Source organism: Pleurodeles waltl, chromosome 9, assembly GCF_031143425.1.
Source record: "Pleurodeles waltl isolate 20211129_DDA chromosome 9, aPleWal1.hap1.20221129, whole genome shotgun sequence".
Classification (NCBI taxonomy): domain Eukaryota; kingdom Metazoa; phylum Chordata; class Amphibia; order Caudata; family Salamandridae; genus Pleurodeles; species Pleurodeles waltl.
In genome coordinates, this window is record NC_090448.1 from 1,008,413,197 (window position 1) to 1,008,431,091 (window position 17,895).

The window sequence follows — 17,895 nt, forward strand, 5'->3', positions numbered from 1 at the left end:
GCTAGTAAGCCACACCAAGGGGTCAGGATATGAAAGGCACGAATAAGGTGCTAGGAACTTTATGAAAGCAAGTCCATGAGCTGTTAGGAAGCCGTTTTTGTCCCTGAGGTGCAGAGCAGTAGGCCAGCAGACTAGCCCTTTCAGTCACTCTGGTGACCTGAATTCAAGATGAAGCTGCAAGTCCAGTTCTTTGTTTCCTAGGGAGGAGGGTAGCAGACAGCAGGTCAGCACAGCAAGGCAATAGTTCCTTTGGAGCATCAGTCCAGCAAAGTAGCAGTCCGTATAGCAGCACAGCAGTCCTTCTTCCTGGCAGAGTATCCACAGGTCCAGAAATGTACTGAAGAGTTGGTGTCTGAAGTTCTTCTTTTATAAACTGTTATTCCTTTGAAGTGGGAGGATGATTCCAGAGGCATGCCTTTGAAATGCACAGATGCCCTGCCTTCCCTGCTCTGGCTCCAGACTAACCAGAGGTGGTATGCAGCCTTTTGTGTGGAGACAGAACACAGCCTATTCAAGTGTAAGGGGGCTATGCCCAGCATCTCCCTCCTATCCTGCCAGTCATGCTCCATCCATTCACACCTAAGCTCCGACTGTGTATAGCTCTCTAGGAGTACTACATAAAGCCTGTCACCCACACTCAGTCATGTGACCCTGAGACAAGCACCAAATGGCTAAGGAAAGAAAATTCCAACTTTCAAAAAGTAGCACTTTCAGAATTGTAATTTAAAAATTCAGCGTCACCATAAGTTAGGATTTCAAATTTGGATTCCAAAGACAGCAAACATAAACCAGCCACCTTTTCCCATATGCAAATTACACTTATAAAAAGTAATAAGGTGATTTCAATGTTAACCTATGATAAAGGTGAGCCTTGCAGTACTGAAAAACAAATGTAAGAGTTTTTCACTACGAGAACATGTGAAACTTAAAAGTACATGTCCAACTTCTTAAGTACTTTGCACCCTGCCCTTGGGGCTTTCCACGGCCTCCCTTGTGGTGGTTCATATGTGTTAAAAAGGAAGGTTTGGGTCTGGCAAAAGGTTTACTTTGCCATATCAAAATGGCAGTTTAAACTGCACACACAGGCTCTGCAATGGCGGGTCTGTGACATGTTTGAAGGGCTACTCAAGTGGGTGGCACAATCAGTGCTGCAGGCCCACTAGTAGCATTTAATTTACAGGCCATGGGCACGTGTAGTGCCACTCTAATAAGGGCATACAAGTAAATTAAATGTACCAATTGGGTATGAGTCAATGTTACCATGGTTTAAGAAGAGAGCACAAACACTTTAGCATTCGTTAGGTTAGCAGTGGTAACATTCACAGATTTCTAGAGCCAACAAAAACGAATTCAGCAAAAATAGGACGAGGAAGGCAAAAATATGAATATGAAACTGCAAAAAAGGCCAGGTCCAACAGCTTATTTTTGTAACCCTCAAAATCAGGCATTCACAACAATGCATTTCAAAAGGACAAAACTGTCCGAACCTTATAACCAAAAACAATTCAACATGTATGTGTCTTGTAACCTTCCGTCTTGTAGTATAATAAAAGACATACTATCCAACAAACAATTTTGTGGATTTCAAATCACATTTTAAGTGTCTGCTTTACAACATCAATTTTGTCCAAAATGGAGGTGGGCTCCCAGATAGTTATGTACTGCGGTGGAGTAGGACCCTCAGCTATGCCTCTGGCGCTCTGATAACATACAATCAAAACAGTCTGAGATTCCTCCTAAAGCCCCATTGGATAATATTACTTAAATATCAACTACGCCCAGAAGGATGTGCTCTTTAACGTACACATTCAGAGGGAACAAAGAGGTATGGGAAAGCGTTGATAGAACATTACACAGTACAAGTGTGATTGAGTGTCAAATGTTCATCGTTAATTGGATTTATTGATGTGTTTATTGTGGTGCTAAATAAACACGAGTTTCTGCATTCACTCCTAAGAGTTATGTCTGTAAATGGTGGCAGGAAAAAGGAGAAGTGGGAAAGCAGTGAGGTCAATGATGATCTCATAAACCTGTAGTTGAGAACAAGGACACATCAGGAGTCCATACTAGTTCAATTTGTGGGAAACTCGAGGAGTGAGAATGAAACTGTCTTTGCTTATCACTCATCTTATTTAATTGTAGTCATAAAATATAGATCATAAATTAATGTTGCTCATAACTTGACAAAACAGTTGAGAAAAGCTGAGTTAGAGGTATAGGGATTCATTAAACTGTGGGGGGGCTTGTGGTCTGGCGAGGCAGAATATAGGAACAAGCAACCTGAGAGTTAGTTCTATGAGCTTCAGGCAGCCTAGAGAGGTAGAGGAATTAGAGGAATCTGTTCCACTAGTGCTCCCAAGGTGAAGGAAAGTCAGCAAATATCTCATGAATTTGGTGCAGCAAGAGTGGCATGGGTCCTAATAAAAGCAAGCAAAATGCCTCCATGTACTACCATTTTGGGTAGGGAAAACAATTATAATTAGCCCGCACCTGCTACACAATCGATAGCTTCCCTGCCCCGACCAATAGTGGCCTGCAACTCTATTTATACCAGAAGAGAATTATGTAGTAAGTTGTTTTTGACGGTTAAATATCCAAGTTTATCAATTTAGTCGAAATGGCTCTACTTACAACATCAATCTCTTTTGTGGACACTGTGGAACATTAAATTTTGACTTGAATGGAGCAGCATGCCAGGTTTGAGCTGTTTGGGAAATACTAATTAAATGCAAATATAGCCAAACTACCATTTTGCTAATATTTGCTTGGCTACCTTAAAGAAAGACACGCTGCCACTTACCGCAGATAGAGACAATCTGGAAAAGCGGCAATGTAAATCATTGTCCATTCAGCTGTGCTTGTAAAAGCCTTGGTGTAAGCTTGATTAGTTATGGACATTTGGACACATTCATGACTTAGAAGAGTTCCTTCAGAGTAACAGCAAGGTTTATTATTGTGTAAATTCCTTAATTCATATTCCATAAACTGTAGGTGTTAAGGTGGGCCCCACGTGGAGGGTTGGGAACTGCTGAGAAACTGAAAGGGGCTGTGATGGAAGTGTGCGCAGGTGGGATTGGCGGCCACTGAGCAACTTTATCACTGGTGAAGCATGCAACAATACAGAGGGAAATATTTCTGTGCAGCACAGTGGGTTGGACATCCACCCCAGAGCAAGTGCAGGCCCCCAAATCCATAGTGGAAGCAGCCAGAAGACTGGGCTCAGCAAGAGGTGTGAAGCAGGGACCCAAAAGGGCAGTGTCTACAGGGGTATCCGCTGCCGTCTGCACATAACTGGAAAAACTTTGCCCCCGGAGGGAGTCACACTGGGGACTCCTAAAACATATAATTGGTACATCCAGGACAGCAAGTAAGGGAGAAAGCAGCATTGGGCCCTGAAATAAAGGGCTCGCGCCCCCTACAAAGGAGGTGGAAGCTCAAGACCTATAGGGTCACAGTAGCTCAGAAAAGAAGCAGGAATGACCAGTGGCGAGGCTAATAAGTGAGGGTCATGGTAAAAGATAGCATCACTGGTGTGGATGCCTTGTGGGAGCAGAATGGCTACAGCAGACAATCCTTGCAAATAAGAATGGCAGAGGGGCAAGGCGAATTGTGAGACACAGCACCGGATGGCAGAAGGTGGGGTATGGACGTGAAAAGTGGATGCCTTCGTGGAATGGCACAACAAGAAATGGGATTAGGGAAAGAAGAGGCCAAGATGGGCTGGGTCACCATGCTCCCAGATGCAAGACACCGACTGTGAGCTGGAGGATAACTGATGGGCAATAACAAGAAGGAGCAGAGGACAAGTGGAGAGTGTCTACCAAGGCCAGGTGGAGAGCAGAAGGGGTGGGGGGAGGTGTAGGTGGTACCTCTGCATTTGGGGAATTTCAGAAAACAATGTGGAAGCCGTGGGAGATGATTTTTAAAGGAGTGGTAAGGATGAAGGCATATAGTAAACAAGATATGGTAATTCAGGTAGGGCGAAGGACTTAGGGCATTGTGTGGAGGGCCAGGCAAGGGTGGCAGGTGATGAAGGAGCAAATGTAATGGCACCTGGAAGGGAGGTGGTGCAGGTTGAGAAAGGCATAGAGGGTATTTGGTTGGTAGACAAAAAAAAGGGGAGCCAAAGTACAAGTGGTAGGAGGGAGTGGAAGAATGAAAGTGAGAATTTGGGTAAGTACGTGAGTATATTTAAATTGCTTCACTGGGAGACACCAAGCAAACAAGACCCCAAGGCAGAAGCAAGGAAGTTAACCAAAAGACCCAGAGCACTCACTAGCATCAGCATGTGAATGTCAGTGTTTATGATTTACACCGACATAAAGTGTGGAAAACGCCTGGAAAGCAGCAGCATCAGCACGGTTCAAATAAGTTTCAGGGCACCAGCATGGCTTCAGTATAATAATAAGATTGGATCCAGAAAATGGTTAGTCTCCACAAAGTCCTGGGGAGAGGTAGACAAAGCTATATTTGCAGTAAACGACACCAACTAGACCAAATCTGGCAGTGAACACAGCCAGCTGTCTGCCACTCCCACATGTGCCCTTTCAGATGAGGCCAAACCCAAGGGGTGTGATGGCAGCGACCAAACAAGCGGGCAGGGGGGCATACTGGAAATATAAGGAAAGTTCAGACTTGGACTTGAAGCTTAAAGACTTCCTCCGAGGGAACCATTGTTCATTATATTACATAGATACCCAGGTTCCCTGGAATACCGGGTTGCCCCATATTATGGTTAAGAATTACTTTCCAGTTTTATAACTGTGAGGACATATTTTGATATCTAAATTATTAGAGAGAGGCTATCCTAAAAGACTTGTCAAACAGGCCTGTAGAAGGGCTAGGTATAATCCAGGAGGATCTTTTGGAGCCCCATAGAAGGGATAGGTCTGATGATTGTCTTATTTGTGTCAACACCTTCGGTACAGCCAGTAATGAGGTTAAGGCCATTGTCCTCAAGCAACAGGATCTACTAAAAGCCCTTATGCCTCAGTCAGAAAAACTAATGTTGTCTTTCAAAAGAGAGTCTAACATCAAGGATTTAGTTGTTGGAGCAGCTCTTCCTAAATCCTCAATAGCGACTCTCACCTCACCATGGGGTTTGCCCCACCCAGTGGGGCGTTTTAAGTGTGTCAATTTTACAGCTCTTAAATTCTGTATTGGTACCAAGAGGTATGTACGTTATGACAATAAATTTGACTTAAAATCTTTGACAAACTGTAATTTCAAAAATGTGATTTACGCAGTTTGCTGTCCATGTGATTTGATCTATGTTGGACACAAGACAAAGAAGATCAATGACTGTGTACTTCAGCATAGGAGTCAGATGTGGTGTGGCAGATGCATCTGTGGTGGACATTTCTAACTCCAACAACTCTCAATGGAGGATGTAGGTTGGCAGGTTATTGAACTAGTTGTGCTGAACCCCAGAAGAGGGAATATAACACAGCCCCTGATGTAAAAGGAACTCGAATGGATTGACCGTGTGGACACTATGACAAATGGACAAAACAACCTCAAGAACTGGAGACAGGCTGCTCTTTGTTAAACTAAATGTTTTGTTTGGCAAATTGTAGTCATAATTATATGCAATAAAAATGGGTTACCCATTTGGACATTTTAAGGCAGTGTAAATGAGCAGAGAATGTAATTACAGTGTTATATTTCACTTTTTAGAATTAGCCCAATTTTTCAAATATCATAGACAGTCTCTTGGAAAAATAGGTATGGATTGTTGGAAATGGGGGTTTTGGTTGGCTTGGGTATGCATTTAAGCCAGGCAGAACCCCTCACTTTAGTCAGGGTAAGGGAGCTACACACCAATGATGACCCCTGCTCACCCCCTTGGTAACTTGGACAGAGCAGTCAGGCTTATCCCAGACGCCATGTGTAAAGCATTTGCACATCATACACACCCGTGACACAATACATACACCACAAAAGAGACGCCACAAAATGTTATATGAAAATAAACTGTATTGCTTATGAAACATGGGCCCAAACACCATAAACCAATAATTATTTGACGAACTAGGCAATTGTCAAGAAACCCTCACAATCCATGCAAAACAGAAGGACTTCTAAGTTGCAATCAGCATGAAATAACATTTCTGTACATAGAATGCTGATCATGAATTATTACTCATTATCCTGTCAGTGCAAGGGCACAAACAACAGGTAAAATCCCAAAACTGCAGCATAAACACTGATGGCATAGAATACAGTAACAAAATGCAGAAAATAAAAACAATCACCCAAAAATACTTTCCATACAAAGGCTACAGCACCATTTCTTCCCTTCTACCATTCTTTTGGTAACTTGGGATCCACAACGTAGGGCACAGAGACTTCTCTGCACCTGGAACGGTAATTATGGTGCTGAATGGCTCAGCAGGAACGGAACCTCTATAGAGTATTTTCTTACCATCCTGCCAACCAGCTCGTGAATACCCCTCAAAGGTACGCCCAAAGGAGGAGGGGGGTGTGAGAAAGTAGCCTCTTTCTAGCCTTGTTACTCCCACTTTTGACCTGTTTGTGAGTGGATGTAAGGGTGTTTTCACTGTCTCACTGGGATCCTGCTAGCCAGGGCCCAGTGCTCATAGTGAAAACCCTATGTTTTCAGTATGCTTGTTATGTGTCACTGGGACCCTGCTAGTCAGGACCCCAGTGCTCATAAGTTTGTGGCCTATATGTATGTGTTCCCTGTGTAGTGCCTAACTGTCTCACTGAGGCTCTGCTAACCAGAACCTCAGTGGTTATGCTCTCTCATTTCTTTCAAATTGTCACTAACAGGCTAGTGACCAATTTTACCAATTTACATTGGCTTACTGGAACACCCTTATAATTCCCTAGTATATGGTACTAAGGTACCCAGGGTATTGGGGTTCCAGGAGATCCCTATGGGCTGCAGCATTTCTTTTGCCACCCATAGGGAGCTCTGACAATTCTTACACAGGCCTGCCACTGCAGCCTGAGTGAAATAACGTCCACGTTATTTCACAGCCATTTTACACTGCACTTAAGTAACTTATAAGTCACCTATATGTCTAACCTTTACCTGGTAAAGGTTAGGTGCAAAGTTACTTAGTGTGAGGGCACCCTGGCACTAGCCAAGGTGCCCCCACATGGTTCAGGGCCAATTCCCCGGACTTTTGTGAGTGCGGGGACACCATTACATGCGTGCACTACATATAGGTCACTACCTATATGTAGCTTCACAATGGTAACTCCGAATATGGCCATGTAACATGTCTATGATCATGGAATTGCCCCCTCTATACCATCCTGGCATAGTTGGCACAATCCCATGATCCCAGTGGTCTGTAGCACAGACCCTGGTACTGCCAAACTGCCTTTCCTGGGGTTTCACTGCAGCTGCTGCTGCTGCCAACCCCTCAGACAGGTTTCTGCCCCTCTGGGGTCAAGCCAGGCTTGTTCCAGGATGGCAGAACAAAGGGCTTCCTCTGAGAGAGGGTGTTACACCCTCTCCCTTTGGAAAACGGTGTTAAGGCAGGGGAGGAGTAGCCTCCCCCAGCCTCTGGAAATGCTTTCTTGGGCACAGATGTGCCCAATTCTGCATAAGCCAGTCTACACCGGTTCAGGGACCCCTTAGCCCTGCTCTGGCGCGAAACTGGACAAAGGAAAGGGGAGTGACCACTCCCCTGACCTGCACCTCCCCTGGGAGGTGTCCAGAGCTCCTCCAGTGTGCTCCAGACCTCTGCCATCTTGGAAACAGAGGTGCTGCTGGCACACTGGACTGCTCTGAGTGGCCAGTGCCACCAGGTGACGTCAGAGACTCCTTCTGATAGGCTCCTTCAGGTGTTGCTAGCCTAGCCTCTCTCCTAGGTAGCCAAACCCTCTTTTCTGGCTATTTAGGGTCTCTGTCTCTGGGGAAACGGTAGATAACGAATGCAAGAGCTCAGCCGAGTTCCTCTGCATCTCTCTCTTCACCTTCTGCCAAGGAATCGACTGCTGACCGCGCTGGAAGCCTGCAAAACTGCAACATAGTAGCAAAGACGACTACTGCAACTCTGTAACGCTGATCCTGCCGCCTTCTCGACTGTTTTCCTGGTGGTGCATGCTGTGGGGGTAGTCTGCCTCCTCTCTGCACTAGAAGCTCCGAAGAAATCTCCCGTGGGTCGACGGAATCTTCCCCCTGCAACCGCAGGCACCAAAAAGCTGCATTACCGGTCCCTTGGGTCTCCTCTCAGCACAATGAGCGAGGTCCCTCGAATCCAGCAACTCTGTCCAAGTGACCCCCACAGTCCAGTGACTCTTCAGTCCAAGTTTGGTGGAGGTAAGTCCTTGCCTCACCTCGCTAGACTGCATTGCTGGGAACCGCGACTTTTGCAGCTACTCCGGCCCCTGTGCACTTCCGGCGGAAATCCTTTGTGCACAGCCAAGCCTGGGTCCACGGCACTCTAACCTGCATTGCATGACTTTCTAAGTTGGTCTCTGGCGACGTGGGACTCCTTTGTGTAACTTCGGGTGAGCACCGTTTCACGCATCCTCGTAGTGCCTGTTTCTGGCACTTTTCCGGGTGCTACCTGCTGCTAAGAGGGCTCCTTGTCTTGCTCGACGCCCCCTCTACCTCCTGGTCCAATTTGCGACCTCCTGGTCCCTCCTGGGCCACAGCAGTGTCCAAAAACACTAACCGCACGATTTGCAGCTAGCAAGGCTTGTTGGCGTTCTTTCGGCGGGAAAACACTTCTGCACGACTCTCCACGGCGAGAGGGATCCGTCCACTAAAGGGAAAGTCTCTAGCCCTTTTTGTTCCTGCAGAAACCTCTGCTTCTTCTGTCCAGTAGAAGCTTCTTTGCACCCACAGCTGGCATTTACTGGGCATATGCCCATCTCCGACTTGCACGTGACTTTTGGACTTGGTCCCCTTGTTCCACAGGTACCCTAGATTGGAAATCCATCGTTGTTGCATTGTTGGTTTGTGTCTTTCCTGCATTATTCCTCTAACACGACTTCTTTGTCCTTAGGGGAACTTTAGTGCGCTTTGCACTCACTTTTCAGGGTCTTGGGGAGGGTTATTTTTCTAACTCTCACTATTTTCTAATAGTCCCAGCGACCCCCTACAAGGTCACATAGGTTTGGGGTCCATTCGTGGTTCGCATTCCACTTTTGGAGTATATGGTTTGTGTTGCCCCTATCCCTATGTGTCCCCATTGCATCCTATTGTAACTATACATTGTTTGCACTGTTTTCTAAGACTATACTGCATATTTTTGCTATTGTGTATATATATCTTGTGTATATTTCCTATCCTCTCACTGAGGGTACACTCTAAGATACTTTGGCATATTGTCATAAACATAAAGTACCTTTATTTTTAGTATAACTGTGTATTGTGTTTTCTTATGATATTGTGCATATGACACTAAGGGGGTGATTCTGACTATGGCGGACGGCGGAGGCCGTCCGCCATAGTACCGCCGCCAAATGACCGCACCGCGGTCAAAAGACCGCGGCGGCCATTCAGACATTTCCTCTGGGCCGGCGGGCGCTCTCCAAAAGAGCGCCCGCCGGCCCAGAGGAAATGCCCCTGCAACGAGGACGCCGGCTCAGAATTGAGCCGGCGTAGTTGCAGGGGTGCGACGGGTGCAGTTGCACCCGTCGCGTATTTCAGTGTCTGCAAGGCAGACACTGAAATACTTTGCGGGGCCCTCTTACGGGGGCCCCTGCCGTGCCCATGCCATTGGCATGGGCACGGCAGGGGCCCCCAGGGGCCCCGCGGCACCCCCTACCGCCATCCTGTTCATGGCGGGTTTCCCGCCATGAACAGGATGGCGGTAGGGGCTGTCAGAATCCTCATGGCGGCAGAGCGCGCTCCGCCGCCATGAAGGATTCCCCCGAGCAGCGGTAAGTCGGCGGGAGCCCGCCGACTTGCCGCTTCTGACCGGTCAGAATGCTCGTGGGAGCACCGCCAGCCTGTTGGCGGTGCTCCCGTGGTCGGTGGCCCTGGCGGCCACCGGCCGCCAGGGTCAGAATGACCCCCTAAGAATGACCCCCTAAGTGGTACTGTAGTAGCTTCACACGTCTCCTAGTTCAGCCTAAGCTGCTCTGCTAAGCTACCATTATCTATCAGCCTAAGCTGCTAGACACCCTATACACTAATAAGGGATAACTGGGCCTGGTGCAAGGTGCAAGTACCCCTTGGTACTCACTACAAGCCAGTCCAGTCTCCTACAGGGGGCAACCACACAGCCCACATCAGTGGGGAGACCTCACCAGGTCCCCCGCATGTGGGAAACTGAACGGCTGCTGTGGCCACTGCAGGCGCCCTCACTAGAGGGAATATGGAAGGGATGAGCCTTCTGGCTCGGAAACCTTATATGGGCAAAGCGCAGCACAGCTGACTCCCGCAGGGAGACCTCTCTCGGTCCTCCCCGCCGACCAAATCGGTAGCGCTCAGAGTTACGGATGGGCCTCTCACTCAGGGCCTGTGGTGCAGCTGCAGTGGCAGCTTTTTTCATTCCCCCTTCCTCCGCCAAGTCGACTGCAGCATGGAGAGACGTCTGCACAACGAGCGACTCCGGCGGCTGGGAGGAGAACAGGAAGGTACCTCCAGGGATGACCCCAGCACAGCGGGGCACCTATACGGTGTAGCGGTCCAATTCAGCCAGTGGGCATGTCCTAGGATTTGAGCAGGGAAGCGCTTCCCACACGCTTCACTTAGCCAGGAAGACAGCACTCCCCACACTATCCTTAGAGAGGGCCCTCCTGGTCAGCCCAGCTTGTGAGAGCCCACTCAGCCCATCCAACTCCCTCTCGACAAAAGCGCTCACCACGCACTGAGGGCCACATAGGGGAAATTAGGAAGTGCTGTTCCACCCCTAAGCTGAGGAGCACAGTCCCAAGCAGAAACCCACTGTAGAGATAGGCTCTTCAGGATCCCAGGCTTCCCACAGCAAACAGGAGTGGGAGGGGGCTCACCAATCGGCCCCTGGGTGTGCACAGGGCAGGTGGGCAGCCAGCATGCCAGCACACAAGATACCTTTGCATTAAAAAAAAGTTCTTCCCCTAGCCCAATAGGCTAGTAGTCCAAATGACAGTCCTTTCTGGCAGCACAACAGTCTCTGGCCATGTGCAGCATGCAGAGCCAGCAGCGTCTGGTTGCAACCCCTATACTTATACTCAAAATGTCTTTGATCTAGGGGGCATTTCTAAAGAACTTTAAAAGTGCACAACACCCCCTCTCAACCCTAGCCCTGGCTCCAGACATCAGTAGGGGGTAAACAAGTCCTTTGTGTGAGGGCAGGACACAACCTATACAAATGTAAGTGCGCCCGACTCACTTTCTCACAGCTCAGGAAAACCAGTCAGTATGCAAATGCAATCCTGTTACACCTCCACCCACCCTGTGTGATGGCTGTCTGGAAAGTATGCACAAAGCCCAGCTCCCACTCTACCCTTGATGCGGATTCGAATCAGGCTGCAAAGCATGGCAAACATCTCTTACAACGCGGTAAATGCAACAAGATGCATTTACCACGATGCCTTTACAATGCATATACGTGTTCCACACATGGCTTTACCACGCATGCCTTTACCACAAATATACCTTCACCACCCATGCCTTTACAATTAATTTCGTGTTTAGGCTGGGTAACAGTTATTTGTGGTAAATGCAGTTTTAAGTTTTAGGGTGGGTATGGGATTTGGGGTGGTAACGGGATGTTTAGGTTTTAGTGTGGGTATGTGTTTTGGGGTGATAAGGGCATTTTTAGGTTTTACGGTGGGTATGGGATTTGAGTGGAAAGGGCATTTTTAGGTTTAGGGTGGGCATGGGTTTTGGAGAGGTATGGGTATTTTTAGGTTTTATGGTGGTAAGGGCATTTTTAGGTTTTAGGGTGGGTTATGGGTTTTGAGGGGGTAGGGGCATTTTTAGGTTTCAGGGTGGATATGGGGTTTGGGGTGGTAAGGGCATTTTTTGTATTTTAGGGTGGGTATGGGTTTTTGGGTGGGGAGGGCATTTTTAGTTTTTAGGGTGGGTATGGGTTTTAGGGCGGTAAGGGATTTTTTTAGGTTGTAGGGTGGCTATGGGTTTTTGGGTGGGAAGGGCATTTTTAGGTTTTAGGGTGGGTATGAGTTTTGGGGTGGTAAGGGCATTTTTTGTATTTTAGGGTGGGTATGGGTTTTGGGTTAGTAAAGAAATTTTGCGTTTTTAGGGTGGTTATGGGTTTTGGGGTGGTAGGGGTATTTTTAGGTTTTAGGGTGGGTATAGGTTTTGGGCTGGTAAGGCCATTTTTTGTATTTTAGGGTGGATATGGGTTTTGGGGTGGTAAGAGCATTTTTAGGTTTTAGGGTGGGTATGGGTTTTGGGGTGGTAAGGGCATTTTTAAGTTTTGGGGTGGGTATCGGTTTTGGGGAGGTAAGGGTATTTTTAGATTTTAGGGTGGGTAAGGGTTTTGGGGTGGTAAGGGCATTTTTAGGTTTTAGGGTGGTTATGGGTTTTGGGGTCGTAAGGGCATTTTTTGTATTTAAGGGTGTGTATGGGTTTTTGGGTGGTAAGGACATTTTTAGGTTTTTGCCTAGGTATGGAATTTGGGGTGGTAAGGGGTGTTTAGGTTTTAGGGTAGGTATGGGATAGGGGTGGTGAGGTAATTTTTAGGGTTTAGGGTAGGTAGGGTTTTTTGTGTGTAATGGTACGTTTGCATGTTTATATGTATATATATATATATATATATATATATATATATATATATATATATATATATATGGAGAGAGAGAGAGAGAGAGAGAGATATTATCCAAATGCTCAGAGTCATTTTCTTAAAGGCTCACTCAGCTGCTGGTGCCGGTAACAAAGGAGACCACCCTCAAAGATATTTTGTGTTCAAAAAGTAATTTACCGCACTCCAAAGTTCCTTTAGGCAGATGTATTGATAAGAATAGCAACCACCAACGCGTTTCAACTCCACTTGAGTCTTGCTCACGGTAAATTAGTTTTTTTCATACCACCCTTAAATAGTGTGATGTCATTGTTACCACCCCATTGCATTCTGATTATGGTAGTTTGACATTATACAAAAGCATATATGAAAGTGAAATTTAAAAAATACAATGAAAAATATCACTCAAATTTGAATCCTAAAGTTGATAGAATATCCAATAAAAAAATCTAATTACATTACAATAAGGTGATGGCATCAAGAATTGTTGATTAATTCAGAAGAATTGAAATTTCTAAGTCACGATTTTCCAATTACACCAACGTTATATATTTTTTACCTAAAATTAATAAAACTCTTAAGAATCCCCCAGGAAGAATAACAAGGCAATAGCAGATATATCGTGGCAATCTGATTTTTTCTTGGTAACCATAGATGTGGTGTCATTGTATACGTCAATTTGTCATGAAATTGGTCTCTATGCCTTAGAATATTTTTTTGAAACAGAGAAACATAAAAGAAACAAATCATTTGTTGATGCTGATAGAGATGGTGAAAATGTGTCTTGAAAACAATGTCTTCCTATTTAATAGTCAAGTATATAAGCAAAAACAAGGTACAGCTTTGGGAATCTCATTATCTCCAAGTTATGCAGACCTTACTATGGGATGGTGGGAACGAGAAATAGCATGGCAAGATCAATATCTGGAATATGTGAATAGGATTGTCTTGTGGCTTCGGTATATTAATGATCTTTTCGTAATATGGAATGGATCTAAGGAAGACTTCATATCATATTTTCAATTACTAAATGATAACATCTATGGTCTTCAATTTACCTTTGACATGAGCTCAACACAAATACATTTTCTAGATATTAAAGTATGTGTGGAAAATAATCAATTGCATACAACGTTATATAGGAAAGAAACATCTACAAATAGCATATTACATGGGACAAGCTTTCACCCAAAACCACTATTAAGAAACATTCCATTTGGGGAATTTCTGAGGACTAGAAGAAATTGTTCTAATGGTGCAGAAATGGATACACAATTCAGCAATGTTAAACAATGATTCCTCAAGAGAGGATACCCTAAAGTGAATGTAGAATCGGGAGCATTAAAAGCCCAAAACAGAAGTCGTCAGCAAACTTTATTTGATAATAAAGTCAAGAAACATGAAGAAAATGAGGGACCGCAACTAATAGTAACATACAGTAAAGAAAGTAAGACAATTGAAAAAAATTCAAAAGATATTGGAAGATTTTAAGGAGTGATCAAGACTTGAAACAAATAATTGGAACAAGACCAGAAATAACTTATAGGAGATCAAAATCTTTAAAAGACATGTAGATCAGAAGTCACTATGTGGAACATCCTAAAACAAACTGGTTAAACAAAAGTGTAACTGGGTTCTATAAATTTAACAAGTGCAAAGCATGTCAAATTGCGAAAAACATGAAATCTTTTGTGGATTACAAAGGAAGAGAAGTACAGATTGTACAAAGATTGACTTGCAATAGCCAATTTGTGGTATATCTGATTCAATGTGAATGTGGACTTCAATGTGTGGGTAGCACAATCTGCCCACTGAAGAAGAGAATACTGGAACATACTAGAGCAATTCAACATCAAGATCAAAGTTATGCAGTGGTTAGACATCATATTAAATGCCACACCACAGATTGAAAAAGTATATAATTTTTTGGTTTAGCACAAGTAAATAATAATGAACACGGAGGAAATAGAACATTACTGTTGAGACAACTTGAAAGCAAGTATATCATTCGACTCCGTACAAAACTCCCATTTGGATTAAATGTAGATGAAGAACTTTTTGTACATTTATAATGAACCAACTATACCAACAATGAATAGTTGAGGGGATTAGTACAATATTGACCTGAATGATTATCAAACATTATTGGATCATTTGTGAGCAATTGCTAAGTTTTCTATCAATTGGAAAATAATCATTCTGGAATAAAATTATTGTTCTAATGAGGAGGATATGGATAATATAACACTTATTTTAATGTAAGAACAGATATGATTGAATCGGATTTGAAGGATTTATAGTTATTATGTTTAAATAATTAGTCTCCTTGTTGAGGTGATGTTGAAATGTATTCTGTAAAGGCAGTTAGCCGACATTTAATGATTAATAACTATTGTAATATGTGATAAGCAGCAATGAAAGATTTGAAATGATTTATATTTTTCTATTTATATGAGATAACATCATAAGCAATACATGGTTTGATAATAGAGTCAGACAAGATCGGTGATAATCCTATCCTCAAAAAATTAAAAAATGATAAGAATATAAAAAGAAATACATATATATAAAAATATGCAAGTAGGTATATTTATAACATTCTCATGATGAAAATTTAGAGAATTGCAAAAATGGAGGCAACATATTTAAAATGCAGAAAATAACATTGGTTATAAGTCTCACTTATGTAGAAGTAATTATTGTAATGTAATTGTATTTTTTTATTGGACATTCTTTCAACTTTAGGATTCTAATTTGAGTGATATCTTTCATTTTTTTTTTTTATTTCACTCATATATGCTTTTGTATAATTTCAAACTCCCATAACCAGAATGCAATGGGGTGGTAACAATGACATCACACTATTTAAGGGTGGTATGAAAAAACTAATTTACTGTAAGTAAGACTCAAGTGGAGTTGAAACACGTTGGTGGTTGCTATTCTTATCAATAAATCAGCCTAAAGGAACTTGGAGTGCGGTAAATTACTTTTTGGACGCACACAAAAAAAGAATATATGTATATATATATATATATATATATATATATATATATATAATAATGTATGACCTCTACTTTTTACCATGCATATGCCTTTACTACGAACTTTTTGTGGTAAAGACATGCATAGTAAAAGCCTATGCATGGTAAAAACATTTTGTGGTAAATGCATGCTTGGTAATGACCGTGCATTGTACTTACCGCTTTGTAAATGCAAGCGTTGTAAGTGCATGCATTGTTCCATCATACATCCCAAAGCACAAGAGTCATAAGCACAGTAAAATTCCCACTTTCTAAAAGAGGCATTTCCACAATAGTAACATAAAAAACACCTACACCAATAAGCAGGATTTCTCACTAACAGTCCAAACATGCCTAACATGTACATGCTGCTCCTCACAGATCATAACTTACCACTTAAGTACCTTTAAGAGAATTCCCAGTGCTAGTCTGTGAGAGGAGCAGCACTCATGGCAGTGATAAACAAGATCACCAGTAGGACATGTAACACATGAACAGATGTGTCCTACCTTTTACATACTTAGTACCCCGCCCAAAATGCTATCCAGGGCCTACCTTAGTGGTGACTCAGGTGTAGTAAAAATGGAGTTCAGGCCTTGGCAAGTAGTGGCAGTAAACTGCGCATGCAGGCACTACAATGCAAGCCTGAGACAAGTTTGAAAGGCTACTTCTGTGGGTGGCGCTATTAGCACTGCAGCCCGACTAATAGCATTTAACTTGCAAGCCCTGGGTATATGATATACCACTTTACAGGGGACTTATGGGTAAATTAAATAAGCCAAAATAGGTGTACTCCAATTATACAAAGTTTTAGGGGAGAGAGTACATGCACTTAGCACTGATTAACAGTGGTAAAGTGCCCAGATTCCTAAAGCCAACAAAAAGAGGGTCAGAAAATAGGAGAAAGGCAAAATGTTTGGGGAAAACCCTGCAGAAAGAGCCATTTCCACCATGGATGCTTTAGGTATTTTTTCTATTTCTATTGTAGTTCATGTTTGTTTCAGAGTTAAATACAAACTTTTGAGATCTCACATTTTTATCTGACAGCATGGTGAATTAAGCTTTGTCCATGCCGTAACACTGAGCCTTTTCTTTAGTTTTTTTTGCCCTATTTGGCCTCTCATTTGGTCTGACAGACTATGTGCACACTACGCATCTGGCAGGTTATTTTTAGGAGGCCACGTTTAGCTGTTCTATGCCCGCTTTTATTTAATCAGAGTCTGACAGCCACAGCGTTTCTATATGAATAGTGTGTCCAATAGATGGCACAATATTTCAATGTTACTATTTTTGATACTTCCTATGGCTCTAATGAACTATTCTGGTATTTATTTATTTACTGTAGATATGGAAGCCTTTGCTCGTTGATTGGTCTCCATAAGTGGTTGAGCTATTTTACCCCTCTTTTTACCTCTTGTTTTCCAGAGTTTCTTTCAAATGCACTTTTGTCCGGTTCATCTATGGCATGCGGGCCTTTCCCTAATCATTTTTATATGTGTTGGTGATGTTCAACACCCAGTGAACTGTCCATTGAGAGAGCCTTTTATTCCCATTTATTTGACACTCGTTAAAAGCACATTTGCCTTTGTCACATTGTGGTGGCATAAGGCGATGTTTTCTTAAAGTTTTTTTTGTGTAAGACAATTTTCTCAATTTGAAGTGCATTGGATGTCGAGTTGACTGTTCATGGATTTGTTCATTTCAGATCCATATGTTTGTGGAATGTAGGTGCCAAGAAAGTAATCTTCGTGCATTAGACCCCTGGTTAAGAGGTAAGACTGGTCATCCCAACACTTTAGCCAGTTTAACCTTATTCAAAGTAAGATTGATATTTCTTTTTATCATTTCAACAAATGTAGGCTACTACCAGTATGGCTCTGATGAAGACTCCTCACCAAATGCTTTCATAGGGGTCAAAACATCAATGTATGAATGTTTAGATTAATAAATGTACACTTAATTTTGGAAGTTATATGGAGATTTTAGGCCTATTTTTTAAGAAAGATTTAACTTTTTAAGTCAACAACTTCTGTTTTTATATACTATTGTGCACTGTTATTCATTATTTCTCATTAATCATGATCACTGCACCATTCATTTGGTGCACCTAGCAATGAAACTGTTCATATATATTGTATGGATGCATATATGTATACATAGAAATATGTACAAACATTATTAAACAACTGGTTTCT

At 43.3% G+C, this 17,895-nt stretch overlaps 1 long non-coding RNA gene across 1 annotated transcript in view; it reads left to right on the plus strand.

Annotated features, from left to right (window-relative positions):
* The window catches only part of LOC138258767 (uncharacterized), a 56,199-nt gene extending 38,726 nt beyond the window's left edge, over window positions 1–17,473 (plus strand). The window contains exon 3 of the long non-coding RNA XR_011198555.1: window positions 17,406–17,473. This is a non-coding gene — a long non-coding RNA (uncharacterized lncRNA). The remainder of the gene's footprint in view (window positions 1–17,405) is intronic.
* Window positions 17,474–17,895: the final 422 nt, after the last annotated feature.